Consider the following 25,618-nt stretch of genomic DNA (forward strand, 5'->3'; position numbering starts at 1 on the left):
AGACAGGTGGCTGCGGCGCGGATGGGCGCTGGCGGAGGTGGTCAGGTGCAGGACGAGGGCTTCGCGTGCCTCACGGCTGTCACCCGGGCCTGCGGTGGAGTCTGGGTCTGGGCCAGCCACCCCGAGAGCGGCTGGCGTGTGGCTGCCTAACAGGGCCGACTTCTGGCCGCATGTCCAGCCAGTGCGGCTGGGGGCGCCCATTCCGGCGCACGCTGTGTTGGGAGGGGCCTGAGGAGGTGAGGCCTGCGGCGGTGCCCGGCAGGGGAGGAGCCGGCCTCGGCCACGGGCGACTAAAGGAGAAGGTGGTGTGGGAGGGAAAAAAGCCTACAGCACCCGGTATTCCCATGTAGTCTCCCATCCAAGTATTAACCAGGCCTGATCCTGCTTAGCTTGTGAGATCAGATGAGATGGGATGCGCTCAGGGTTGTATGGCCATAGAAGGCAGCGGGGGCCACGGGGTGCCTCATGAGGCTCAGCTTCGTTGGTGCTGGTGTCTTATCGCCAGGCCGGTGGCCAGCCCTCTCCTGCACGGCCCTGCTGCCTGCCCAGGCAGGCGACAGGAGGCCTCGGGGACACGGAGGTGGCAGAGTCTTGGGCGACCTTGCAGCCCAGTTCTTGCGGGAACCTCCAGACCCGTAGGCGCTTGAGGCTCCGCCCCAGATCCCACTCGATGCTCACAAGGACGTGGCCTCTGAGGCTGGAGGGCCAGTGGCCTGCTGTCCTTTTGGCATTCCCCACTGTGTCCGCCCACGCAGTGCTAGGCGCAGCCCGGCCAAGGCCGGGCCGGCCCTCCTGCCTGACGGCAGTGGGCCCAAAGCCAGTGGGAGCCACCATTGGGCCGCCACGGCCCCTTAGCCCCAGCAAAGCCACCCTTGCACCCACGCCAAAATCCACGCACCATTCCGGGTACTGGAGGTCAGCTGACCTGGAGAACTGGTCACGGCCCACGACCCCACTCCCGCCCCCTGCCATGGTGATACGGTGGAGGCTGGGCTTTTTCTGGAGGGAGCTTTGGAGAGACACACGGGCAGACAGGTGGCTGCGGCGCGGATGGGCGCTGCTGGGGTCGGCCAGGGGCAGGACCAGGGCCTCGGGGGCCTCACGATCTTCACCCGGGCCTACAGCGGACTCTGGGTCTGGGCCGGCCACCCCGGGAGAGGGTGGGGTGTGGCTGCCTTCCAGGGCCTCCTTCTGGCGGCATGTCCAGCCAGACGGGCGGGCTGGGCCCCCTCCAGCGCACGATGTGTTGGGATAGGCTTGAGTAGATGAGGCCTGAAGTTGTGCCCGGCAGGAGCAGAGGAAGCCTCGAGCACCGGCGACTACAAGAAAAGGCAGATCGGGAGGCAAAAAATACTACAGCATCTAGTATTCCCAGGTGGTCTCCCATCCAGGTAGTAAACAGAGCCGACCCTGCTTAGCTTCCAAGACCAGACGAGATGAGGTGCGTTTAGGGTGGTAAGGCCGTAGAAGGCAGCAGGGGCCACGGGGTGCCTCTTGAGGCTCAGCTTCGCTGGTGCTGGGGCTTGCCGACAGCCCGGTAGCCAACCCTCTCCAGCATGGCACAGCCGCCGCCAAGGCAGGTGACAGGAGTCCTCGGGGACCCGGGGTTGGCAGACTCGTGGGTGACCTCGCAGCTCAGGTCAGGCGGGACCCTCCAGGCCCATAGGCGCTTGGCCCTCCGCCCCAGATCCCGCTTGACGCTCACAACGACGTGGCCCCGGGGTCTTAAGGGCCCGTGGCCCGCGGTCCCTTGGGCATTGGCCACCCTGTCTGCCCACACAGTTCTAGGCGAAGCACGGCCGTGGCCGGGCCGGCCCTCCTGCCCGACGGCAGTTGGTCTGAAGCCACTGGGAGCCACCCTTGAGTCGGCACGACCCCTTAGACCCAACAAGGCCACCCTTTCCCCCACGACAACTGCCGAGCAAAGTTCCCTGCGCCTGGTGACCGGCCGGCCCAGAGAACCAGTCTGGCCCACGACCCCACTCCCGCCCCCTGCCATGGTGAAACGGTGGAGGCTGGGCTTTTTCTGGAGGGAGCTGTGGAGAGACACACGGGCAGACAGGTGGCTGCGGCGCGCATGGGCGCTGGTCGGGTCGGCCAGGGGCAGGTCGAGGGGCTCGCGGGCCTCACAATCTACACCCGGGCCTGCGGCGGAGTCTGGGTGCGGGCCGGCCACCCCGGGAGAGGGTGGGGTGTGGCTGCCTTCCAGCGCCTCCTTCTGGCGGCATGTCCAGCCAGACGGGCAGGCTGGGCCCCCTCCAGCGCACGCTGTGTTGGGATAGGCTTGAGTAGATGAGGCCTGCAGGCATGCCCGGTGGGAGCAGAGGAAGCCTCGAGCACCGGCGACTACAAGAAAAGGCAGATCGGGAGGCAAAAAATACTCCAGCCTCTAGTATTCCCTGGTGGTCTCCCATCCAGGTAGTAAACAGAGCCGACCCTGCTTAGCTTCCGAGATCAGACGAGATGAGGTGCGTTTAGGGTGGTATGGCCGTAGAAGGCAGCGGGGGCCACGGGGTGCCTCTTGAGGCTCAGCTTAGCTGGTGCTGTCGAATTACCGCCAGTCCGGCAACCAGCCCTCTGCAGCACGGCCCTGCGGCCGACCCAGGTAGGTGACAGCAGGCCTCGGGGACCGGGGTTGGTGGAGTCTTGGACGACCTCGCAGCTCAGTTCTGGCGGGAACATCCAGGCACATAGGCGCTTGACGAACCGCCCCAGATCCCGCTCGACGCTCACAAAGACGTGGCTCCGAAGGCTTAAGGGCCCGTGGTCCACGGTCCCTTGGGCATTCCCAACCCTGTCCACCCACGCAGTAGTAGGTGCAGTCCAGCCGCGGCTGGGCCGGCCCTCCTGCCTGAGGGCAGGTAGCCCAAAGCCACTGGGAGCCACCATTGATGCGGCACGGCCCATTGGACCCAGCAAGGCCACCCTTGCCCCCACGCCACCCACTGAGCACTGTTCCCAGCGCATGGTGGCCGGCCGGCCCGGAAAACCGGCCCCGGCCCACGACCTCGCTCCCGCACCCAGCCATGGCGAAACAGCGGAGGGTGGGCTTTTTCCGGAGGGAGCTGTGGAGAGACACACAGGCAGACAGGTGGCTGCGGCGCGGATGGGCGCTGGCGGAGGTGGTCAGGTGCAGGACGAGGGCTTCGCGTGCCTCACGGCTGTCACCCGGGCCTGCGGTGGAGTCTGGGTCTGGGCCAGCCACCCCGAGAGCGGCTGGCATGTGGCTGCCTAACAGGGCCGACTTCTGGCCGCATGTCCAGCCAGTGCGGCTGGGGGCGCCCATTCCGGCGCACGCTGTGTTGGGAGGGGCCTGAGGAGGTGAGGCCTGCGGCGGTGCCCGGCAGGGGAGGAGCCGGCCTCGGCCACGGGCGAATACAGGAGAAGGTGGTGTGGGAGGGAAAAAAGCCTACAGCACCCGGTATTCCCATGTAGTCTCCCATCCAAGTATTAACCAGGCCTGATCCTGCTTAGCTTGTGAGATCAGATGAGATGGGATGCGCTCAGGGTTGTATGGCCATAGAAGGCAGTGGGGGCCACGGGGTGCCTCATGAGGCTCAGCTTCGTTGGTGCTGGTGTCTTATCGCCAGGCCGGTGGCCAGCCCTCTCCTGCACGGCCCTGCTGCCTGCCCAGGCAGGCGACAGGAGGCCTCGGGGACACGGAGGTGGCAGAGTCTTGGGCGACCTTGCAGCCCAGTTCTTGCGGGAACCTCCAGACCCGTAGGCGCTTGAGGCTCCGCCCCAGATCCCACTCGATGCTCACAAGGACGTGGCCTCTGAGGCTGGAGGGCCAGTGGCCTGCTGTCCTTTTGGCATTCCCCACTGTGTCCACCCACGCAGTGCTAGGCGCAGCCCGGCCAAGGCCGGGCCGGCCCTCCTGCCTGACGGCAGTGGGCCCAAAGCCAGTGGGAGCCACTATTGGGCCGCCACGGCCCCTTAGCCCCAGCAAAGCCACCCTTGCACCCACGCCAAAATCCACGCACCATTCCGGGTACTGGAGGTCAGCTGACCTGGAGAACTGGTCACGGCCCACGACCCCACTCCCGCCCCCTGCCATGGTGATACGGTGGAGGCTGGGCTTTTTCTGGAGGGAGCTTTGGAGAGACACACGGGCAGACAGGTGGCTGCGGCGCGGATGGGCGCTGCTGGGGTCGGCCAGGGGCAGGACCAGGGCCTCGCGGGCCTCACGATCTTCACCCGGGCCTACAGCGGACTCTGGGTCTGGGCCGGCCACCCCGGGAGAGGGTGGGGTGTGGCTGCCTTCCAGGGCCTCCTTCTGGCGGCATGTCCAGCCAGACGGGCGGGCTGGGCCCCCTCCAGCGCACGATGTGTTGGGATAGGCTTGAGTAGATGAGGCCTGAAGTTGTGCCCGGCAGGAGCAGAGGAAGCCTCGAGCACCGGCGACTACAAGAAAAGGCAGATCGGGAGGCAAAAAATACTACAGCATCTAGTATTCCCAGGTGGTCTCCCATCCAGGTAGTAAACAGAGCCGACCCTGCTTAGCTTCCAAGACCAGACGAGATGAGGTGCGTTTAGGGTGGTAAGGCCGTAGAAGGCAGCAGGGGCCACGGGGTGCCTCTTGAGGCTCAGCTTCGCTGGTGCTGGGGCTTGCCGACAGCCCGGTAGCCAACCCTCTCCAGCATGGCACAGCCGCCGCCAAGGCAGGTGACAGGAGTCCTCGGGGACCCGGAGTTGGCAGACTCGTGGGTGACCTCGCAGCTCAGGTCAGGCGGGACCCTCCAGGCCCATAGGCGCTTGGCCCTCCGCCCCAGATCCCGCTTGACGCTCACAACGACGTGGCCCCGGGGTCTTAAGGGCCCGTGGCCCGCGGTCCCTTGGGCATTGGCCACCCTGTCTGCCCACACAGTTCTAGGCGAAGCACGGCCGTGGCCGGGCCGGCCCTCCTGCCCGACGGCAGTTGGTCTGAAGCCACTGGGAGCCACCCTTGAGTCGGCACGACCCCTTAGACCCAACAAGGCCACCCTTTCCCCCACGACAACTGCCGAGCAAAGTTCCCTGCGCCTGGTGACCGGCCGGCCCAGAGAACCAGTCTGGCCCACGACCCCACTCCCGCCCCCTGCCATGGTGAAACGGTGGAGGCTGGGCTTTTTCTGGAGGGAGCTGTGGAGAGACACACGGGCAGACAGGTGGCTGCGGCGCGCATGGGCGCTGGTCGGGTCGGCCAGGGGCAGGTCGAGGGGCTCGCGGGCCTCACAATCTACACCCGGGCCTGCGGCGGAGTCTGGGTGCGGGCCGGCCACCCCGGGAGAGGGTGGGGTGTGGCTGCCTTCCAGCGCCTCCTTCTGGCGGCATGTCCAGCCAGACGGGCAGGCTGGGCCCCCTCCAGCGCACGCTGTGTTGGGATAGGCTTGAGTAGATGAGGCCTGCAGGCATGCCCGGTGGGAGCAGAGGAAGCCTCGAGCACCGGCGACTACAAGAAAAGGCAGATCGGGAGGCAAAAAATACTCCAGCCTCTAGTATTCCCTGGTGGTCTCCCATCCAGGTAGTAAACAGAGCCGACCCTGCTTAGCTTCCGAGATCAGACGAGATGAGGTGCGTTTAGGGTGGTATGGCCGTAGAAGGCAGCGGGGGCCACGGGGTGCCTCTTGAGGCTCAGCTTAGCTGGTGCTGTCGAATTACCGCCAGTCCGGCAACCAGCCCTCTGCAGCACGGCCCTGCGGCCGACCCAGGTAGGTGACAGCAGGCCTCGGGGACCGGGGTTGGTGGAGTCTTGGACGACCTCGCAGCTCAGTTCTGGCGGGAACATCCAGGCACATAGGCGCTTGACGAACCGCCCCAGATCCCGCTCGACGCTCACAAAGACGTGGCTCCGAAGGCTTAAGGGCCCGTGGTCCACGGTCCCTTGGGCATTCCCAACCCTGTCCACCCACGCAGTAGTAGGTGCAGTCCAGCCGCGGCTGGGCCGGCCCTCCTGCCTGAGGGCAGGTAGCCCAAAGCCACTGGGAGCCACCATTGATGCGGCACGGCCCATTGGACCCAGCAAGGCCACCCTTGCCCCCACGCCAACCACTGAGCACTGTTCCCAGCGCATGGTGGCCGGCCGGCTCGGAAAACCGGACCCGGCCCACGACCTCGCTCCCGCACCCAGCCATGGCGAAACAGCGGAGGGTGGGCTTTTTCCGGAGGGAGCTGTGGAGAGACACACAGGCAGACAGGTGGCTGCGGCGCGGATGGGCGCTGGCGGAGGTGGTCAGGTGCAGGACGAGGGCTTCGCGTGCCTCACGGCTGTCACCCGGGCCTGCGGTGGAGTCTGGGTCTGGGCCAGCCACCCCGAGAGCGGCTGGGGTGTGGCTGCCTAACAGGGCCGACTTCTGGCCGCATGTCCAGCCAGTGCGGCTGGGGGCGCCCATTCCGGCGCACGCTGTGTTGGGAGGGGCCTGAGGAGGTGAGGCCTGCGGCGGTGCCCGGCAGGGGAGGAGCCGGCCTCGGCCACGGGCGACTAAAGGAGAAGGTGGTGTGGGAGGGAAAAAAGCCTACAGCACCCGGTATTCCCATGTAGTCTCCCATCCAAGTATTAACCAGGCCTGATCCTGCTTAGCTTGTGAGATCAGATGAGATGGGATGCGCTCAGGGTTGTATGGCCATAGAAGGCAGCGGGGGCCACGTGGTGCCTCATGAGGCTCAGCTTCGTTGGTGCTGGTGACTTATCGCCAGGCCGGTGGCCAGCCCTCTCCTGCACGGCCCTGCTGCCTGCCCAGGCAGGCGACAGGAGGCCTCGGGGACACGGAGGTGGCAGAGTCTTGGGCGACCTTGCAGCCCAGTTCTTGCGGGAACCTCCAGACCCGTAGGCGCTTGAGGCTCCGCCCCAGATCCCACTCGATGCTCACAAGGACGTGGCCTCTGAGGCTGGAGGGCCAGTGGCCTGCTGTCCTTTTGGCATTCCCCACTGTGTCCACCCACGCAGTGCTAGGCACAGCCCGGCCAAGGCCGGGCCGGCCCTCCTGCCTGACGGCAGTGGGCCCAAAGCCAGTGGGAGCCACCATTGGGCCGCCACGGCCCCTTAGCCCCAGCAAAGCCACCCTTGCACCCACGCCAAAATCCACGCACCATTCCGGGTACTGGAGGTCAGCTGACCTGGAGAACTGGTCACGGCCCACGACCCCACTCCCGCCCCCTGCCATGGTGATACGGTGGAGGCTGGGCTTTTTCTGGAGGGAGCTTTGGAGAGACACACGGGCAGACAGGTGGCTGCGGCGCGGATGGGCGCTGCTGGGGTCGGCCAGGGGCAGGACCAGGGCCTCGCGGTCCTCACGATCTTCACCCGGGCCTACAGCGGACTCTGGGTCTGGGCCGGCCACCCCGGGAGAGGGTGGGGTGTGGCTGCCTTCCAGGGCCTCCTTCTGGCGGCATGTCCAGCCAGACGGGCGGGCGGGGCCCCCTCCAGCGCACGATGTGTTGGGAGAGGCTTGAGTAGATGAGGCCTGAAGTTGTGCCCGGCAGGAGCAGAGGAAGCCTCGAGCACCAGCGACTACAAGAAAAGGCAGATCGGGAGGCAAAAAATACTACAGCATCTAGTATTCCCAGGTGGTCTCCCATCCAGGTAGTAAACAGAGCCGACCCTGCTTAGCTTCCAAGACCAGACGAGATGAGTTGCGTTTAGGGTGGTAAGGCCGTAGAAGGCAGCAGGGGCCACGGGGTGCCTCTTGAGGCTCAGCTTCGCTGGTGCTGGGGCTTGCCGACAGCCCGGTAGCCAACCCTCTCCAGCACGGCACAGCCGCCGCCAAGGCAGGTGACAGGAGTCCTCGGGGACCCGGGGTTGGCAGACTCGTGGGTGACCTCGCAGCTCAGGTCAGGCGGGACCCTCCAGGCCCATAGGCGCTTGGCCCTCCGCCCCAGATCCCGCTTGACGCTCACAACGACGTGGCCCCGGGGTCTTAAGGGCCCGTGGCCCGCGGTCCCTTGGGCATTGGCCACCCTGTCTGCCCACACAGTTCTAGGCGAAGCACGGCCGTGGCCGGGCCGGCCCTCCTGCCCGACGGCAGTTGGTCTGAAGCCACTGGGAGCCACCCTTGAGTCGGCACGACCCCTTAGACCCAACAAGGCCACCCTTTCCCCCACGACAACTGCCGAGCAAAGTTCCCTGCGCCTGGTGACCAGCCGGCCCAGAGAACCAGTCTGGCCCACGACCCCACTCCCGCCCCCTGCCATGGTGAAACGGTGGAGGCTGGGCTTTTTCTGGAGGGAGCTGTGGAGAGACACACGGGCAGACAGGTGGCTGCGGCACGCACGGGCGCTGGTCGTGTCAGCCAGGGGCAGGTCGAGGGGCTCACGGGCCTCACAATCTACACCCGGGCCTGCGGCGGAGTCTGGGTGCGGGCCGGCCACCCCGGGAGAGGGTGGGGTGTGGCTGCCTTCCAGCGCCTCCTTCTGGCGGCATGTCCAGCCAGACGGGCGGGCTGGGCCCCCTCCAGCGCACGCTGTGTTGGGATAGGCTTGAGTAGATGAGGCCTGCAGGCATGCCCGGTGGGAGCAGAGGAAGCCTCGAGCACCGGCGACTACAAGAAAAGGCAGATCGGGAGGCAAAAAATACTCCAGCCTCTAGTATTCCCTGGTGGTCTCCCATCCAGGTAGTAAACAGAGCCGACCCTGCTTAGCTTCCGAGATCAGACGAGATGAGGTGCGTTTAGGGTGGTATGGCCGTAGAAGGCAGCAGGGGCCACGGGGTGCCTCTTGAGGCTCAGCTTAGCTGGTGCTGGCGAATTACCGCCAGTCCGGCGACCAGCCCTCTGCAGCAAGGCCCTGTGGCCCACCCAGGCAGGCGACAGCACGCCTCGGGGTCCGGGGTTGGTGGAGTCTTGGACGACCTCGCAGCTCAGTTCTGGCGGGAACATCCAGGCACATAGGCGCTTGACGAACCGCCCCAGATCCCGCTCGACGCTCACAAAGACGTGGCTCCGAAGGCTTAAGGGCCCGTGGTCCACGGTCCCTTGGGCATTCCCAACCCTGTCCACCCACGCAGTAGTAGGTGCAGTCCAGCCGCGGCTGGGCCGGCCCTCCTGCCTGAGGGCAGGTAGCCCAAAGCCACTCGGAGCCACCATTGATGCGGCACGGCCCATTGCACCCAGCAAGGCCACCCTTGCCCCCACGCCACCCACTGAGCACTGTTCCCAGCGCATGGTGGCCGGCCGGCTCGGAAAACCGGACCCGGCCCACGACCTCGCTCCCGCACCCAGCCATGGCGAAACAGCGGAGGGTGGGCTTTTTCCGGAGGGAGCTGTGGAGAGACACACAGGCAGACAGGTGGCTGCGGCGCGGATGGGCGCTGGCGGAGGTGGTCAGGTGCAGGACGAGGGCTTCGCGTGCCTCACGGCTGTCACCCGGGCCTGCGGTGGAGTCTGGGTCTGGGCCAGCCACCACGAGAGCGGCTGGGGTGTGGCTGCCTAACAGGGCCGACTTCTGGCCGCATGTCCAGCCAGTGCGGCTGGGGGCGCCCATTCCGGCGCACGCTGTGTTGGGAGGGGCCTGAGGAGGTGAGGCCTGCGGCGGTGCCCGGCAGGGGAGGAGCCGGCCTCGGCCACGGGCGACTAAAGGAGAAGGTGGTGTGGGAGGGAAAAAAGCCTACAGCACCCGGTATTCCCATGTAGTCTCCCATCCACGTATTAACCAGGCCTGATCCTGCTTAGCTTGTGAGATCAGATGAGATGGGAAGCGCTCAGGGTTGTATGGCCATAGAAGGCAGCGGGGGCCACGTGGTGCCTCTTGAGGCTCAGCTTCGTTGGTGCTGGTGACTTATCGCCAGGCCGGTGGCCAGCCCTCTCCTGCACGGCTCTGCTGCCTGCCCAGGCAGGCGACAGGAGGCCTCGGGGACACGGAGGTGGCAGAGTCTTGGGCGACCTTGCAGCCCAGTTCTTGCGGGAACCTCCAGACCCGTAGGCGCTTGAGGCTCCGCCCCAGATCCCACTCGATGCTCACAAGGACGTGGCCTCTGAGGCTGGAGGGCCAGTGGCCTGCTGTCCTTTTGGCATTCCCCACTGTGTCCACACACGCAGTGCAAGGCGCAGCCCGGCCAAGGCCGGGCCAGCCCTCCTGCCTGACGGCAGTGGGCCCAAAGCCAGTGGGAGCCACCATTGGGCCGCCACGGCCCCTTAGCCCCAGCAAAGCCACCCTTGCACCCACGCCAAAATCCACGCACCGTTCCGGGTACTGGAGGTCAGCTGACCTGGAGAACTGGTCACGGCCCACGACCCCACTCCCGCCCCCTGCCATGGTGAAACGGTGGAGGCTGGGCTTTTTCTGGAGGGAGCTGTGGAGAGACACACGGGCAGACAGGTGGCTGCGGCACGGCTGGGCGCTGCTGGGGTCGGCCAGGGGCAGGACCAGGGCCTCGCGGGCCTCACGATCTTCACCCGGGCCTACAGCGGACTCTGGGTCTGGGCCGGCCACCCCGGGAGAGGGTGGGGTGTGGCTGCCTTCCAGGGCCTCCTTCTGGCGGCATGTCCAGCCAGACGGGCGGGCGGGGCCCCCTCCAGAGCACGATGTGTTGGGAGAGGCTTGAGTAGATGAGGCCTGAAGTTGTGCCCGGCAGGAGCAGAGGGAGCCTCGAGCACCGGCGAGTACAAGAAAAGGCAGATAGGGAGGCAAAAAATACTACAGCATCTAGTATTCCCAGGTGGTCTCCCATCCAGGTAGTAAACAGAGCCGACCCTGCTTAGCTTCCAAGACCAGACGAGATGAGTTGCGTTTAGGGTGGTAAGGCCGTAGAAGGCAGCAGGGGCCACGGGGTGCCTCTTGAGGCTCAGCTTCGCTGGTGCTGGAGAATTACCACCAATCCGGTGACCAGCCCTCTGCACACGGCCCTCCGGCCCACCCAGGCAGGCGACAGCAGGCCTCGGGGTCCGGGGGTGGTGGAGTCTTGGACGACCTCGTAGCTCAGTTCTGGCGGGAACATCCAGGCACATAGGTGCTTGGCGAACCGCCCCAGAACCCGCTCGATGCTCACAAAGACGTGGCTCCGAAGGCTTAAGGGCCCGTGGTCCACGGTCCCTTGGGCATTCCCAACCCTGTCCACCCACGCAGTAGTAGGTGCAGTCCAGCCGCGGCTGGGCCGGCCCTCCTGCCTGAGGGCAGGTAGCCCAAAGCCACTGGGAGCCACCATTGATGCGGCACGGCCCATTGGACCCAGCAAGGCCACCCTTGCCCCCACGCCACCCACTGAGCACTGTTCCCAGCGCATGGTGGCCGGCCGGCCCGGAAAACCGGACCCGGCCCACGACCTCGCTCCCGCACCCAGCCATGGCGAAACAGCGGAGGGTGGGCTTTTTCCGGAGGGAGCTGTGGAGAGACACACAGGCAGACAGGTGGCTGCGGCGCGGATGGGCGCTGGCGGAGGTGGTCAGGTGCAGGACGAGGGCTTCGCGTGCCTCACGGCTGTCACCCGGGCCTGCGGTGGAGTCTGGGTCTGGGCCAGCCACCCCGAGAGCGGCTGGCGTGTGGCTGCCTAACAGGGCCGACTTCTGGCCGCATGTCCAGCCAGTGCGGCTGGGGGCGCCCATTCCGGCGCACGCTGTGTTGGGAGGGGCCTGAGGAGGTGAGGCCTGCGGCGGTGCCCGGCAGGGGAGGAGCCGGCCTCGGCCACGGGCGACTAAAGGAGAAGGTGGTGTGGGAGGGAAAAAAGCCTACAGCACCCGGTATTCCCATGTAGTCTCCCATCCAAGTATTAACCAGGCCTGATCCTGCTTAGCTTGTGAGATCAGATGAGATGGGATGCGCTCAGGGTTGTATGGCCATAGAAGGCAGCGGGGGCCACGGGGTGCCTCATGAGGCTCAGCTTCGTTGGTGCTGGTGTCTTATCGCCAGGCCGGTGGCCAGCCCTCTCCTGCACGGCCCTGCTGCCTGCCCAGGCAGGCGACAGGAGGCCTCGGGGACACGGAGGTGGCAGAGTCTTGGGCGACCTTGCAGCCCAGTTCTTGCGGGAACCTCCAGACCCGTAGGCGCTTGAGGCTCCGCCCCAGATCCCACTCGATGCTCACAAGGACGTGGCCTCTGAGGCTGGAGGGCCAGTGGCCTGCTGTCCTTTTGGCATTCCCCACTGTGTCCACCCACGCAGTGCTAGGCGCAGCCCGGCCAAGGCCGGGCCGGCCCTCCTGCCTGACGGCAGTGGGCCCAAAGCCAGTGGGAGCCACCATTGGGCCGCCACGGCCCCTTAGCCCCAGCAAAGCCACCCTTGCACCCACGCCAAAATCCACGCACCATTCCGGGTACTGGAGGTCAGCTGACCTGGAGAACTGGTCACGGCCCACGACCCCACTCCCGCCCCCTGCCATGGTGATACGGTGGAGGCTGGGCTTTTTCTGGAGGGAGCTTTGGAGAGACACACGGGCAGACAGGTGGCTGCGGCGCGGATGGGCGCTGCTGGGGTCGGCCAGGGGCAGGACCAGGGCCTCGCAGGCCTCACGATCTTCACCCGGGCCTACAGCGGACTCTGGGTCTGGGCCGGCCACCCCGGGAGAGGGTGGGGTGTGGCTGCCTTCCAGGGCCTCCTTCTGGCGGCATGTCCAGCCAGACGGGCGGGCTGGGCCCCCTCCAGCGCACGATGTGTTGGGAGAGGCTTGAGTAGATGAGGCCTGAAGTTGTGCCCGGCAGGAGCAGAGGAAGCCTCGAGCACCGGCGACTACAAGAAAAGGCAGATTGGGAGGCAAAAAATACTACAGCATCTAGTATTCCCAGGTGGTCTCCCATCCAGGTAGTAAACAGAGCCGACCCTGCTTAGCTTCCAAGACCAGACGAGATGAGGTGCGTTTAGGGTGGTAAGGCCGTAGAAGGCAGCAGGGGCCACGGGGTGCCTCTTGAGGCTCAGCTTCGCTGGTGCTGGGGCTTGCCGACAGCCCGGTAGCCAACCCTCTCCAGCACGGCACAGCCGCCGCCAAGGCAGGTGACAGGAGTCCTCGGGGACCCGGGGTTGGCAGACTCGTGGGTGACCTCGCAGCTCAGGTCAGGCGGGACCCTCCAGGCCCATAGGCGCTTGGCCCTCCGCCCCAGATCCCGCTTGACGCTCACAACGACGTGGCCCCGGGGTCTTAAGGGCCCGTGGCCCGCGGTCCCTTGGGCATTGGCCACCCTGTCTGCCCACACAGTTCTAGGCGAAGCACGGCCGTGGCCGGGCCGGCCCTCCTGCCCGACGGCAGTTGGTCTGAAGCCACTGGGAGCCACCCTTGAGTCGGCACGACCCCTTAGACCCAACAAGGCCACCCTTTCCCCCACGACAACTGCCGAGCAAAGTTCCCTGCGCCTGGTGACCGGCCGGCCCAGAGAACCAGTCTGGCCCACGACCCCACTCCCGCCCCCTGCCATGGTGAAACGGTGGAGGCTGGGCTTTTTCTGGAGGGAGCTGTGGAGAGACACACGGGCAGACAGGTGGCTGCGGCGCGCATGGGCGCTGGTCGGGTCGGCCAGGGGCAGGTCGAGGGGCTCGCGGGCCTCACAATCTACACCCGGGCCTGCGGCGGAGTCTGGGTGCGGGCCGGCCACCCCGGGAGAGGGTGGGGTGTGGCTGCCTTCCAGCGCCTCCTTCTGGCGGCATGTCCAGCCAGACGGGCAGGCTGGGCCCCCTCCAGCGCACGCTGTGTTGGGATAGGCTTGAGTAGATGAGGCCTGCAGGCATGCCCGGTGGGAGCAGAGGAAGCCTCGAGCACCGGCGACTACAAGAAAAGGCAGATCGGGAGGCAAAAAATACTCCAGCCTCTAGTATTCCCTGGTGGTCTCCCATCCAGGTAGTAAACAGAGCCGACCCTGCTTAGCTTCCGAGATCAGACGAGATGAGGTGCGTTTAGGGTGGTATGGCCGTAGAAGGCAGCGGGGGCCACGGGGTGCCTCTTGAGGCTCAGCTTAGCTGGTGCTGTCGAATTACCGCCAGTCCGGCAACCAGCCCTCTGCAGCACGGCCCTGCGGCCGACCCAGGTAGGTGACAGCAGGCCTCGGGGACCGGGGTTGGTGGAGTCTTGGACGACCTCGCAGCTCAGTTCTGGCGGGAACATCCAGGCACATAGGCGCTTGACGAACCGCCCCAGATCCCGCTCGACGCTCACAAAGACGTGGCTCCGAAGGCTTAAGGGCCCATGGTCCACGGTCCCTTGGGCATTCCCAACCCTGTCCACCCACGCAGTAGTAGGTGCAGTCCAGCCGCGGCTGGGCCGGCCCTCCTGCCTGAGGGCAGGTAGCCCAAAGCCACTGGGAGCCACCATTGATGCGGCACGGCCCATTGGACCCAGCAAGGCCACCCTTGCCCCCACGCCACCCACTGAGCACTGTTCCCAGCGCATGGTGGCCGGCCGGCCCGGAAAACCGGACCCGGCCCACGACCTCGCTCCCGCACCCAGCCATGGCGAAACAGCGGAGGGTGGGCTTTTTCCGGAGGGAGCTGTGGAGAGACACACAGGCAGACAGGTGGCTGCGGCGCGGATGGGCGCTGGCGGAGGTGGTCAGGTGCAGGACGAGGGCTTCGCGTGCCTCACGGCTGTCACCCGGGCCTGCGGTGGAGTCTGGGTCTGGGCCAGCCACCCCGAGAGCGGCTGGCGTGTGGCTGCCTAACAGGGCCGACTTCTGGCCGCATGTCCAGCCAGTGCGGCTGGGGGCGCCCATTCCGGCGCACGCTGTGTTGGGAGGGGCCTGAGGAGGTGAGGCCTGCGGCGGTGCCCGGCAGGGGAGGAGCCGGCCTCGGCCACGGGCGACTAAAGGAGAAGGTGGTGTGGGAGGGAAAAAAGCCTACAGCACCCGGTATTCCCATGTAGTCTCCCATCCAAGTATTAACCAGGCCTGATCCTGCTTAGCTTGTGAGATCAGATGAGATGGGATGCGCTCAGGGTTGTATGGCCATAGAAGGTAGCGGGGGCCACGGGGTGCCTCATGAGGCTCAGCTTCGTTGGTGCTGGTGTCTTATCGCCAGGCCGGTGGCCAGCCCTCTCCTGCACGGCCCTGCTGCCTGCCCAGGCAGGCGACAGGAGGCCTCGGGGACACGGAGGTGGCAGAGTCTTGGGCGACCTTGCAGCCCAGTTCTTGCGGGAACCTCCAGACCCGTAGGCGCTTGAGGCTCCGCCCCAGATCCCACTCGATGCTCACAAGGACGTGGCCTCTGAGGCTGGAGGGCCAGTGGCCTGCTGTCCTTTTGGCATTCCCCACTGTGTCCACCCACGCAGTGCTAGGCGCAGCCCGGCCAAGGCCGGGCCGGCCCTCCTGCCTGACGGCAGTGGGCCCAAAGCCAGTGGGAGCCACCATTGGGCCCCAGCAAAGCCACCCTTGCACCCACTCCAAAATCCACGCACCATTCCGGGTACTGGAGGTCAGCTGACCTGGAGAACTGGTCACGGCCCACGACCCCACTCCCGCCCCCTGCCATGGTGATACGGTGGAGGCTGGGCTTTTTCTGGAGGGAGCTGTAGAGAGACACACGGGCAGACAGGTGTCTGCGGCGCGGATGGGCGCTGCTGGGGTCGGCCAGGGGCAGGACCAGGGCCTCGCGGGCCTCACGATCTACACCCGGGCCTACAGCGGTCTCTGGGTCTGGGCCGGCCACCCCGGGAGAGGGTGGGGTGTGGCTGCCTTCCAGGGCCTCCTTCTGGCGGCATGTCCAGCCAGACGGGCGTGCTGGGCCCCCTCCAGCGCACGATGTGTTGGGAGAGGCTTGAGTAGATGAGGTCTGCAGTTGTGCCCGGCAGGAGCAGAGGAAGCCTCGAGCACCGGCGACTACAAGAAAAGGCAGATCGGGAGGCAAAAAATACTACAGCATCTAGTATTCCCAGGTGGTCTCCCATCCAGGTAGTAAACAGAGCCGACTCTGCTTAGCTTCCAAGACCAGACGAGATGAGTTGCGTTTAGGGTGGTAAGGCCGTAGAAGGCAGCAGGCCACGGGGTGCCTCTTGAGGCTCAGCTTCGCTGGTGCTGGGGCTTGCCGACAGCCCGGTAGCCAACCCTCTCCAGCACGGCACAGCCGCCGCCAAGGCAGGTGACAGGACTCCTCGGGGACCCGGGGTTGGCAGACTCGTGGGTGACCTCGCTGCTCAGGTCAGGCGGGACCCTCCAGGCCCATAGGCGCTTGGCCCTCTGCCCCAGATCCCGCTTGACGCTCACAACGACGTGGCCCCGGGGTCTTAAGGGCCCGTGGCCCGCGGTCCTTTGGGCATTGGCCACCTTGTCTGCCCACACAGTTCTAGGCGAAGCACGGCCGTGGCCGGGCCGGCGCTCCTGCCCGACGGCAGTTGGTCTGAAGCCACTGGGAGCCACCCTTGAGTCAGCACGACCCCTTAGACCCAACAAGGCCACCCTTTCCCCCACGACAACTGCCGAGCAAAGTTCCCTGCGCCTGGTGACCGGCCGGCCCAGAGAACCAGTCTGGCCCACGACCCCACTCCCGCCCCCTGCCATGGTGTAACGGTGGAGGCTGGGCTTTTTCTGGAGGGAGCTGTGGAGAGACACACGGGCAGACAGGTGGCTGCGGCGCGCATGGGCGCTGGTCGGGTCGGCCAGGGGCAGGTCGAGGGGCTCGCGGGCCTCACAATCTACACCCGGGCCTGCGGCGGAGTCTGGGTGCGGGCCGGCCACCTCGGGAGAGGGTGGGGTGTGGCTGCCTTCCAGCGCCTCCTTCTGGCGGCATGTCCAGCCAGACGGGCGGGCTGGGCCCCCTCCAGCGCACGCTGTGTTGAGATAGGCTTGAGTAGATGAGGCCTGCAGGCATGACCGGTGGGAGCAGAGGAAGCCTCGAGCACCGGCGACTACAAGAAAAGGCAGATCGGGAGGCAAAAAATACTCCAGCCTCTAGTATTCCCTGGTGGTCTGCCATCCACGTAGTAAACAGAGCCGACCCTGCTTAGCTTCCGAGATCAGACGAGATGAGGTGCGTTTAGGGTGGTATGGCCGTAGAAGGCAGCGGGGGCCACGGGGTGCCTCTTGAGGCTCAGCTTAGCTGGTGCTGTCGAATTACCGCCAGTCCGGCAACCAGCCCTCTGCAGCACGGCCCTGCGGCCCACCCAAGTAGGTGACAGCAGGCCTCGGGGACCGGGGTTGGTGGAGTCTTGGACGACCTCGCAGCTCAGTTCTGGCGGGAACATCCAGGCACATAGGCGCTTGACGAACCGCCCCAGATCCCGCTCGACGCTCACAAAGACGTGGCTCCGAAGGCTTAAGGGCCCGTGGTCCACGGTCCCTTGGGCATTCCCAACCCTGTCCACCCACGCAGTAGTAGGTGCAGTCCAGCCGCGGCTGGGCCGGCCCTCCTGCCTGAGGGCAGGTAGCCCAAAGCCACTGGGAGCCACCATTGATGCGGCACGGCCCATTGGAACCAGCAAGGCCACCCTTGCCCCCACGCCAACCACTGAGCACTGTTCCCAGCGCATGGTGGCCGGCCGGCTCGGAAAACCGGCCCCGGCCCACGACCTCGCTCCCGCACCCAGCCATGGCGAAACAGCGGAGGGTGGGCTTTTTCCGGAGGGAGCTGTGGAGAGACACACAGGCAGACAGGTGGCTGCGGCGCGGATGGGCGCTGGCGGAGGTGGTCAGGTGCAGGACGAGGGCTTCGCGTGCCTCACGGCTGTCACCCGGGCCTGCGGTGGAGTCTGGGTCTGGGCCAGCCACCCCGAGAGCGGCTGGGGTGTGGCTGCCTAACAGGGCCGACTTCTGGCCGCATGTCCAGCCAGTGCGGCTGGGGGCGCCCATTCCGGCGCACGCTGTGTTGGGAGGGGCCTGAGGAGGTGAGGCCTGCGGCGGTGCCCGGCAGGGGAGGAGCCGGCCTCGGCCACGGGCGACTAAAGGAGAAGGTGGTGTGGGAGGGAAAAAAGCCTACAGCACCCGGTATTCCCATGTAGTCTCCCATCCAAGTATTAACCAGGCCTGATCCTGCTTAGCTTGTGAGATCAGATGAGATGGGATGCGCTCAGGGTTGTATGGCCATAGAAGGCAGCGGGGGCCACGTGGTGCCTCATGAGGCTCAGCTTCGTTGGTGCTGGTGTCTTATCGCCAGGCCGGTGGCCAGCCCTCTCCTGCACGGCCCTGCTGCCTGCCCAGGCAGGCGACAGGAGGCCTCGGGGACACGGAGGTGGCAGAGTCTTGGGCGACCTTGCAGCCCAGTTCTTGCGGGAACCTCCAGACCCGTAGGCGCTTGAGGCTCCGCCCCAGATCCCACTCGATGCTCACAAGGACGTGGCCTCTGAGGCTGGAGGGCCAGTGGCCTGCTGTCCTTTTGGCATTCCCCACTGTGTCCACCCACGCAGTGCTAGGCACAGCCCGGCCAAGGCCGGGCCAGCCCTCCTGCCTGACGGCAGTGGGCCCAAAGCCAGTGGGAGCCACCATTGGGCCGCCACGGCCCCTTAGCCCCAGCAAAGCCACCCTTGCACCCACGCCAAAATCCACGCACCATTCCGGGTACTGGAGGTCAGCTGACCTGGAGAACTGGTCACGGCCCACGACCCCACTCCCGCCCCCTGCCATGGTGATACGGTGGAGGCTGGGCTTTTTCTGGAGGGAGCTTTGGAGAGACACACGGGCAGACAGGTGGCTGCGGCGCGGATGGGCGCTGCTGGGGTCGGCCAGGGGCAGGACCAGGGCCTCGCGGGCCTCACGATCTTCACCCGGGCCTACAGCGGACTCTGGGTCTGGGCCGGCCACCCCGGGAGAGGGTGGGGTGTGGCTGCCTTCCAGGGCCTCCTTCTGGCGGCATGTCCAGCCAGACGGGCGGGCTGGGTCCCCTCCAGCGCACGATGTGTTGGGAGAGGCTTGAGTAGATGAGGCCTGAAGTTGTGCCCGGCAGGAGCAGAGGAAGCCTCGAGCACCGGCGACTACAAGAAAAGGCAGATCGGGAGGCAAAAAATACTACAGCATCTAGTATTCCCAGGTGGTCTCCCATCCAGGTAGTAAACAGAGCCGACCCTGCTTAGCTTCCAAGACCAGACGAGATGAGTTGCGTTTAGGGTGGTAAGGCCGTAGAAGGCAGCAGGGGCCACGGGGTGCCTCTTGAGGCTCAGCTTCGCTGGTGCTGGGGCTTGCCGACAGCCCGGTAGCCAACCCTCTCCAGCACGGCACAGCCGCCGCCAAGGCAGGTGACAGGAGTCCTCGGGGACCCGGGGTTGGCAGACTCGTGGGTGACCTCGCAGCTCAGGTCAGGCGGGACCCTCCAGGCCCATAGGCGCTTGGCCCTCCGCCCCAGATCCCGCTTGACGCTCACAACGACGTGGCCCCGGGGTCTTAAGGGCCCGTGGCCCGCGGTCCCTTGGGCATTGGCCACCCTGTCTGCCCACACAGTTCTAGGCGAAGCACGGCCGTGGCCGGGCCGGCCCTCCTGCCCGACGGCAGTTGGTCTGAAGCCACTGGGAGCCACCCTTGAGTCGGCACGACCCCTTAGACCCAACAAGGCCACCCTTTCCCCCACGACAACTGCCGAGCAAAGTTCTCTGCGCCTGGTCACCGGCCGGCCCAGAGAACCAGTCTGGCCCACGACCCCACTCCCGCCCCCTGCCATGGTGAAACGGTGGAGGCTGGGCTTTTTCTGGAGGGAGCTGTGGAGAGACACACGGGCAGACAGGTGGCTGCGGCACGCACGGGCGCTGGTCGGGTCGGCCAGGGGCAGGTCGAGGGGCTCACGGGCCTCACAATCTACACCCGGGCCTGCGGCGGAGTCTGGGTGCGGGCCGGCCACCCCGGGAGAGGGTGGGGTGTGGCTGCCTTCCAGCGCCTCCTTCTGGCGGCATGTCCAGCCAGACGGGCGGGCTGGGCCCCCTCCAGCGCACGCTGTGTTCGGATAGGCTTGAGTAGATGAGGCCTGCAGGCATGCCCGGTGGGAGCAGAGGAAGCCTCGAGCACCGGCGACTACAAGAAAATGCAGATCGGGAGGCAAAAAATACTCCAGCCTCTAGTATTCCCTGGTGGTCTCCCATCCAGGTAGTAAACAGAGCCGACCCTGCTTAGCTTCCGAGATCAGACGAGATGAGGTGCGTTTAGGGTGGTATGGCCGTAGAAGGCAGCGGGGGCCACGGGGTGCCTCTTGAGGCTCAGCTTAGCTGGTGCTGGCGAATTACCGCCAGTCCGGCGACCAGCCCTCTGCAGCAAGGCCCTGTGGCCCACCCAGGCAGGCGACAGCACGCCTCGGGGTCCGGGGTTGGTGGAGTCTTGGACGACCTCGCAGCTCAGTTCTGGCGGGAACATCCAGGCACATAGGCGCTTGACGAACCGCCCCAGATCCCGCTCGACGCTCACAAAGACGTGGCTCCGAAGGCTTAAGGGCCCGTGGTCCACGGTCCCTTGGGCATTCCCAACCCTGTCCACCCACGCAGTAGTAGGTGCAGTCCAGCCGCGGCTGGGCCGGCCCTCCTGCCTGAGGGCAGGTAGCCCAAAGCCACTCGGAGCCACCATTGATGCGGCACGGCCCATTGGACCCAGCAAGGCCACCCTTGCCCCCACGCCACCCACTGAGCACTGTTCCCAGCGCATGGTGGCCGGCCGGCTCGGAAAACCGGACCCGGCCCACGGCCTCGCTCCCGCACCCAGCCATGGCGAAACAGCGGAGGGTGGGCTTTTTCCGGAGGGAGCTGTGGAGAGACACACAGGCAGACAGGTGGCTGCGGCGCGGATGGGCGCTGGCGGAGGTGGTCAGGTGCAGGACGAGGGCTTCGCGTGCCTCACGGCTGTCACCCGGGCCTGCGGTGGAGTCTGGGTCTGGGCCAGCCACCCCGAGAGCGGCTGGGGTGTGGCTGCCTAACAGGGCCGACTTCTGGCCGCATGTCCAGCCAGTGCGGCTGGGGGCGCCCATTCCGGCGCACGCTGTGTTGGGAGGGGCCTGAGGAGGTGAGGCCTGCGGCGGTGCCCGGCAGGGGAGGAGCCGGCCTCGGCCACGGGCGACTAAAGGAGAAGGTGGTGTGGGAGGGAAAAAAGCCTACAGCACCCGGTATTCCCATGTAGTCTCCCATCCACGTATTAACCAGGCCTGATCCTGCTTAGCTTGTGAGATCAGATGAGATGGGAAGCGCTCACGGTTGTATGGCCATAGAAGGCAGCGGGGGCCACGTGGTGCCTCTTGAGGCTCAGCTTCGTTGGTGCTGGTGACTTATCGCCAGGCCGGTGGCCAGCCCTCTCCTGCACGGCCCTGCTGCCTGCCCAGGCAGGCGACAGGAGGCCTCGGGGACACGGAGGTGGCAGAGTCTTGGGCGACCTTGCAGCCCAGTTCTTGCGGGAACCTCCAGACCCGTAGGCGCTTGAGGCTCCGCCCCAGATCCCACTCGATGCTCACAAGGACGTGGCCTCTGAGGCTGGAGGGCCAGTGGCCTGCTGTCCTTTTGGCATTCCCCACTGTGTCCACACACGCAGTGCAAGGCGCAGCCCGGCCAAGGCCGGGCCAGCCCTCCTGCCTGACGGCAGTGGGCCCAAAGCCAGTGGGAGCCACCATTGGGCCGCCACGGCCCCTTAGCCCCAGCAAAGCCACCCTTGCACCCACGCCAAAATCCACGCACCGTTCCGGGTACTGGAGGTCAGCTGACCTGGAGAACTGGTCACGGCCCACGACCCCACTCCCGCCCCCTGCCATGGTGAAACGGTGGAGGCTGGGCTTTTTCTGGAGGGAGCTGTGGAGAGACACACGGGCAGACAGGTGGCTGCGGCACGGCTGGGCGCTGCTGGGGTCGGCCAGGGGCAGGACCAGTGCCTCGCGGGCCTCACGATCTTCACCCGGGCCTACAGCGGACTCTGGGTCTGGGCCGGCCACCCCGGGAGAGGGTGGGGTGTGGCTGCCTTCCAGGGCCTCCTTCTGGCGGCATGTCCAGCCAGACGGGCGGGCTGGGCCCCCTCCAGAGCACGATGTGTTGGGAGAGGCTTGAGTAGATGAGGCCTGAAGTTGTGCCCGGCAGGAGCAGAGGGAGCCTCGAGCACCGGCGAGTACAAGAAAAGGCAGATAGGGAGGCAAAAAATACTACAGCATCTAGTATTCCCAGGTGGTCTCCCATCCAGGTAGTAAACAGAGCCGACCCTGCTTAGCTTCCAAGACCAGACGAGATGAGTTGCGTTTAGGGTGGTAAGGCCGTAGAAGGCAGCAGGGGCCACGGGGTGCCTCTTGAGGCTCAGCTTCGCTGGTGCTGGAGAATTACCACCAATCCGGTGACCAGCCCTCTGCACACGGCCCTGCGGCCCACCCAGGCAGGCGACAGCAGGCCTCGGGGTCCGGGGGTGGTGGAGTCTTGGACGACCTCGTAGCTCAGTTCTGGCGGGAACATCCAGGCACATAGGTGCTTGGCGAACCGCCCCAGAACCCGCTCGATGCTCACAAAGACGTGGCTCCGAAGGCTTAAGGGCCCGTGGTCCACGGTCCCTTGGGCATTCCCAACCCTGTCCACCCACGCAGTAGTAGGTGCAGTCCAGCCGCGGCTGGGCCGGCCCTCCTGCCTGAGGGCAGGTAGCCCAAAGCCACTGGGAGCCACCATTGATGCGGCACGGCCCATTGGAACCAGCAAGACCACCCTTGCCCCCACGCCACCCACTGAGCACTGTTCCCAGCGCATGGTGGCCGGCCGGCTCGGAAAACCGGACCCGGCCCACGACCTCGCTCCCGCACCTAGCCGTGGCGAAACAGCGGAGGGTGGGCTTTTTCCGGAGGGAGCTGTGGAGAGACACACAGGCAGACAGGTGGCTGCGGCGCGGATGGGCGCTGGCGGAGGTGGTCAGGTGCAGGACGAGGGCTTCGCGTGCCTCACGGCTGTCACCCCGGCCTGCGGTGGAGTCTGGGTCCAGGCCAGCCACCCCAGGATCGGCTGGGGTGCGGCTGCCTAACAGGGCCTCCTTCTGGCCGCATGTCCAGCCAGTGCGGCTGGGGGCGCCCCTTCCGGTGCACACTGTGTCGGGAGGGGCCTGAGGAGGTGAGGCCTGCGGCGGTGCCCGGCAGGGGAGGAGCCGGCCTCGGATACGGGCGACTAAAGGAGAAGGTGGTGCGGGAGGGAAAAAAGCCTACAGCACCCGGTATTCCCATGTAGTCTCCCATCCAAGTACTAACCAGGCCCGACCCTGCTTAGCTTCCAGGATCAGACGAGATGGGGCGCGTTCAGGGTGGTATGGCCGTAGAAGGCAGTGGGGGCCACGGGGTGACTCTTGAGGCTCAGCTTCGCTGGTGCTGGGGCTTGCCGACAGCCCGGTAGCCAACCCTCTCCAGCACTGCCCAGCCGCCCACCAAGGCAGGCGACAGGAGGCCTCGGGGACCCGGGGTTGGCAGACTCGTGGGTGACCTCGCAGCTCAGGTCAGGCGGGACCCTCCAGGACCATAGGCGCTTGGCACTCTGCCCCAGATCCTGCTTGACGCTCACAACGACGTGGCCCCAGGGGCTTAAGGGCCCGTGGCCCGCGGTCCCTTGGGCATTGGCCACCCTGTCTGCCCACACAGTTCTAGGCGAAGCCCGGCCGCGAACGGGCCGGCCCTCCTGCCCAACGGCAGTTGGTCTGAAGCCACTGGGAGCCACCATTGAGTCGGCACGACCCCTTAGACCCAACAAGGCCACCCTTTCCCCCACGCCAACTGCCGAGCAAAGTTCCCTGCGCCTGGTGACGGGCCGGCCCGGAGAACCGGTCTGGCCCACGACCCCACTCCTGCCCCCTGCCATGGTGAAACGGTGGAGGGTGGGCTTTTTCTGGAGGGAGCTGTGGAGAGACACACGGGCAGACAGGTGGCTGCGGCGCGGTTGGGCGCTGGTGGGGTCGGCCAGGGGCAGGTACAGGGCCTCACGGGGCTCACAGTTTTCACCCGGGCCTGCGGCGGAGTCTGAGTCCAGGCCGGACACCCCAGGAGAGGGTGGGGTGTGGCTGCCTTCCAGGGCCTCCTTCTGGCGGCATGTCCAGCCAGACGGGCGGGCTGGGCCCCCTCTAGCGCACACTGTGTTGGGAGAGGCTTGAGTAGATGAGGCCTGCAGCCGTGCCCGGTGGGAGCAGAGGAAGCCTCGAGCACCGGCGACTACAAGAAAAGGCAGATCGGGAGGCAAAAAATACTACAGCATCTAGTATTCCCAGGTGGTCTCCCATCCAGGTAGTAAACAGAGCCGACCCTGCTTAGCTTCCGAGATCAGACGAGTTGAGGTGCGCTTAGGGTGGTATGGCCGTAGAAGGCAGCGGGGGCCACGGGGTGCCTCTTGAGGCTCAGCTTAGCTGGTGCTGGCGAATTACCGCCAGTCCGTCGACCAGCCCTCTGCAGCAAGGCCCTGCGGCCCACCCAGGCTGGCGACAGCACGCCTCAGGGACCGGGGTTGGTGGAGTCTTGGACGACCTCGCAGCTCACTTCTGGCGGGAACATCCAGGCACATAGGTGCTTGGCGAACCGCCCCAGAACCCGCTCGATGCTCACAAAGACGTGGCTCCGAAGGCTTACGGGCCCGTGGTCCACGGTCCCTTGGGCATTCCCAACCCTGTCCACCCACGCAGTAGTAGGTGCAGTCCAGCCGCGGCTGGGCCGGCCCTCCTGCCTGAGGGCAGGTAGCCCAAAGCCACTGGGTGCCACAATTGATGCGGCACGGCCCATTGGAACCAGCAAGACCACCCTTGCCCCCACGCCACCCACTGAGCACTGTTCCCAGCGCATGGTGGCCGGCCGGCCTGGAGAACCGGATCCGGCCCACGACCATGCTCTCGCACCCGGCCATGGCGAAGCAGCGGAGGGTGGGCTTTTTCCGGAGAGAGCTGTGGAGAGACACCCAGGCAGACAGGTGGCTGCGGCATGGATGGGCGCTGGCGGAGGTGGCCAGGTGCAGGACGAGGGCTTCGCGTGCCTCACGGCTGTCACCCGGGCCTGCGGTGGAGTATGGGTCCAGGCCAGCCACCGCAGGATCGGCTGGGGTGCGGCTGCCTAACAGGGCCTCCTTCTGGCCGCATGTCCAGCCAGTGCGGCTGGGGGCGCCCCTTCCAGCGCACACTGTGTCGGGAGGGGCCTGAGGATGTGAGGCCTGCGGCGGTGCCCGGCAGGGGAGGAAGCGGCCTCAGCCACGGGCGACTAAAGGAGAAGGTGGTGTGGGAGGGAAAAAAGCCTACAGCACCCGGTATTCCCATGTAGTCTCCCATCCAAGTACTAACCAGGCCCGACCCTGCTTAGCTTCCAGGATCAGACGAGATGGGGCGCGTTTAGGGTGGTATGGCCGTAGAAGGCAGCGGGGGCCACGGGGTGACTCTTGAGGCTCAGCTTCGCTGGTGCTGGGGCTTGCCGACAGCCCGGTAGCCAACCCTCTCCAGCACTGCCCAGCCGCCCACCAAGGCAGGCGACAGGAGGCCTCGGGGACCCGGGGTTGGCAGACTCGTGGGTGACCTCGCAGCTCAGGTCAGGCGAGACCCTCCAGGACCATAGGCGCTTGGCCCTCTGCCCCAGATCCCGCTTGACGCTCACAACGACGTGGCCCCAGGGGCTTAAGGGCCCGTGGCCCGCGGTCCCTTGGGCATTGGCCACCCTGTCTGCCCACACAGTTCTAGGCGAAGCACGGCCGCGGACGGGCCAGCCCTCCTGCCCAACGGCAGTTGGTCTGAAGCCACTGGGAGCCACCTTTGAGTCGGCACGACCCCTTAGACCCAACAAGGCCACCCTTTCCCCCACGCCAACTGCCGAGCAAAGTTCCCTGCGCCTGGTGACCGGCCGGCCCGGAGAACCGGTCTGGCCCACGACCCCACT

General features: G+C 66.3%; 22 pseudogenes; all 22 read right to left on the reverse strand.

Moving 5' to 3' along the window:
* Positions 1-321: 321 nt before the first annotated feature.
* LOC130705392 (5S ribosomal RNA) lies at positions 322-440 on the reverse strand (annotated as a pseudogene).
* A 910-nt stretch (positions 441-1,350) lies between these two features.
* Positions 1,351-1,469, reverse strand: LOC130705208 (5S ribosomal RNA; annotated as a pseudogene).
* Positions 1,470-2,377: 908 nt separating this feature from the next.
* Positions 2,378-2,496, reverse strand: LOC130705126 (5S ribosomal RNA; annotated as a pseudogene).
* A 910-nt stretch (positions 2,497-3,406) lies between these two features.
* LOC130705393 (5S ribosomal RNA) lies at positions 3,407-3,525 on the reverse strand (annotated as a pseudogene).
* Positions 3,526-4,435: 910 nt separating this feature from the next.
* On the reverse strand, positions 4,436-4,554 carry LOC130705209 (5S ribosomal RNA; annotated as a pseudogene).
* Positions 4,555-5,462: 908 nt separating this feature from the next.
* On the reverse strand, positions 5,463-5,581 carry LOC130705127 (5S ribosomal RNA; annotated as a pseudogene).
* A 910-nt stretch (positions 5,582-6,491) lies between these two features.
* LOC130705394 (5S ribosomal RNA) lies at positions 6,492-6,610 on the reverse strand (annotated as a pseudogene).
* A 910-nt stretch (positions 6,611-7,520) lies between these two features.
* On the reverse strand, positions 7,521-7,639 carry LOC130705277 (5S ribosomal RNA; annotated as a pseudogene).
* A 908-nt stretch (positions 7,640-8,547) lies between these two features.
* Positions 8,548-8,666, reverse strand: LOC130705128 (5S ribosomal RNA; annotated as a pseudogene).
* A 1,939-nt stretch (positions 8,667-10,605) lies between these two features.
* On the reverse strand, positions 10,606-10,724 carry LOC130705278 (5S ribosomal RNA; annotated as a pseudogene).
* A 909-nt stretch (positions 10,725-11,633) lies between these two features.
* Positions 11,634-11,752, reverse strand: LOC130705395 (5S ribosomal RNA; annotated as a pseudogene).
* A 910-nt stretch (positions 11,753-12,662) lies between these two features.
* Positions 12,663-12,781, reverse strand: LOC130705210 (5S ribosomal RNA; annotated as a pseudogene).
* Positions 12,782-13,689: 908 nt separating this feature from the next.
* On the reverse strand, positions 13,690-13,808 carry LOC130705129 (5S ribosomal RNA; annotated as a pseudogene).
* Positions 13,809-14,718: 910 nt separating this feature from the next.
* Positions 14,719-14,837, reverse strand: LOC130705396 (5S ribosomal RNA; annotated as a pseudogene).
* Positions 14,838-16,755: 1,918 nt separating this feature from the next.
* On the reverse strand, positions 16,756-16,874 carry LOC130705337 (5S ribosomal RNA; annotated as a pseudogene).
* A 910-nt stretch (positions 16,875-17,784) lies between these two features.
* Positions 17,785-17,903, reverse strand: LOC130705397 (5S ribosomal RNA; annotated as a pseudogene).
* Positions 17,904-18,813: 910 nt separating this feature from the next.
* Positions 18,814-18,932, reverse strand: LOC130705279 (5S ribosomal RNA; annotated as a pseudogene).
* Positions 18,933-19,840: 908 nt separating this feature from the next.
* Positions 19,841-19,959, reverse strand: LOC130705130 (5S ribosomal RNA; annotated as a pseudogene).
* Positions 19,960-21,898: 1,939 nt separating this feature from the next.
* Positions 21,899-22,017, reverse strand: LOC130705280 (5S ribosomal RNA; annotated as a pseudogene).
* A 909-nt stretch (positions 22,018-22,926) lies between these two features.
* Positions 22,927-23,045, reverse strand: LOC130705155 (5S ribosomal RNA; annotated as a pseudogene).
* A 909-nt stretch (positions 23,046-23,954) lies between these two features.
* Positions 23,955-24,073, reverse strand: LOC130705139 (5S ribosomal RNA; annotated as a pseudogene).
* A 910-nt stretch (positions 24,074-24,983) lies between these two features.
* Positions 24,984-25,102, reverse strand: LOC130705298 (5S ribosomal RNA; annotated as a pseudogene).
* Positions 25,103-25,618: the final 516 nt, after the last annotated feature.

Source organism: Balaenoptera acutorostrata, chromosome 16 (genome assembly GCF_949987535.1).
Source record: "Balaenoptera acutorostrata chromosome 16, mBalAcu1.1, whole genome shotgun sequence".
NCBI classification, from domain to species: domain Eukaryota; kingdom Metazoa; phylum Chordata; class Mammalia; order Artiodactyla; family Balaenopteridae; genus Balaenoptera; species Balaenoptera acutorostrata.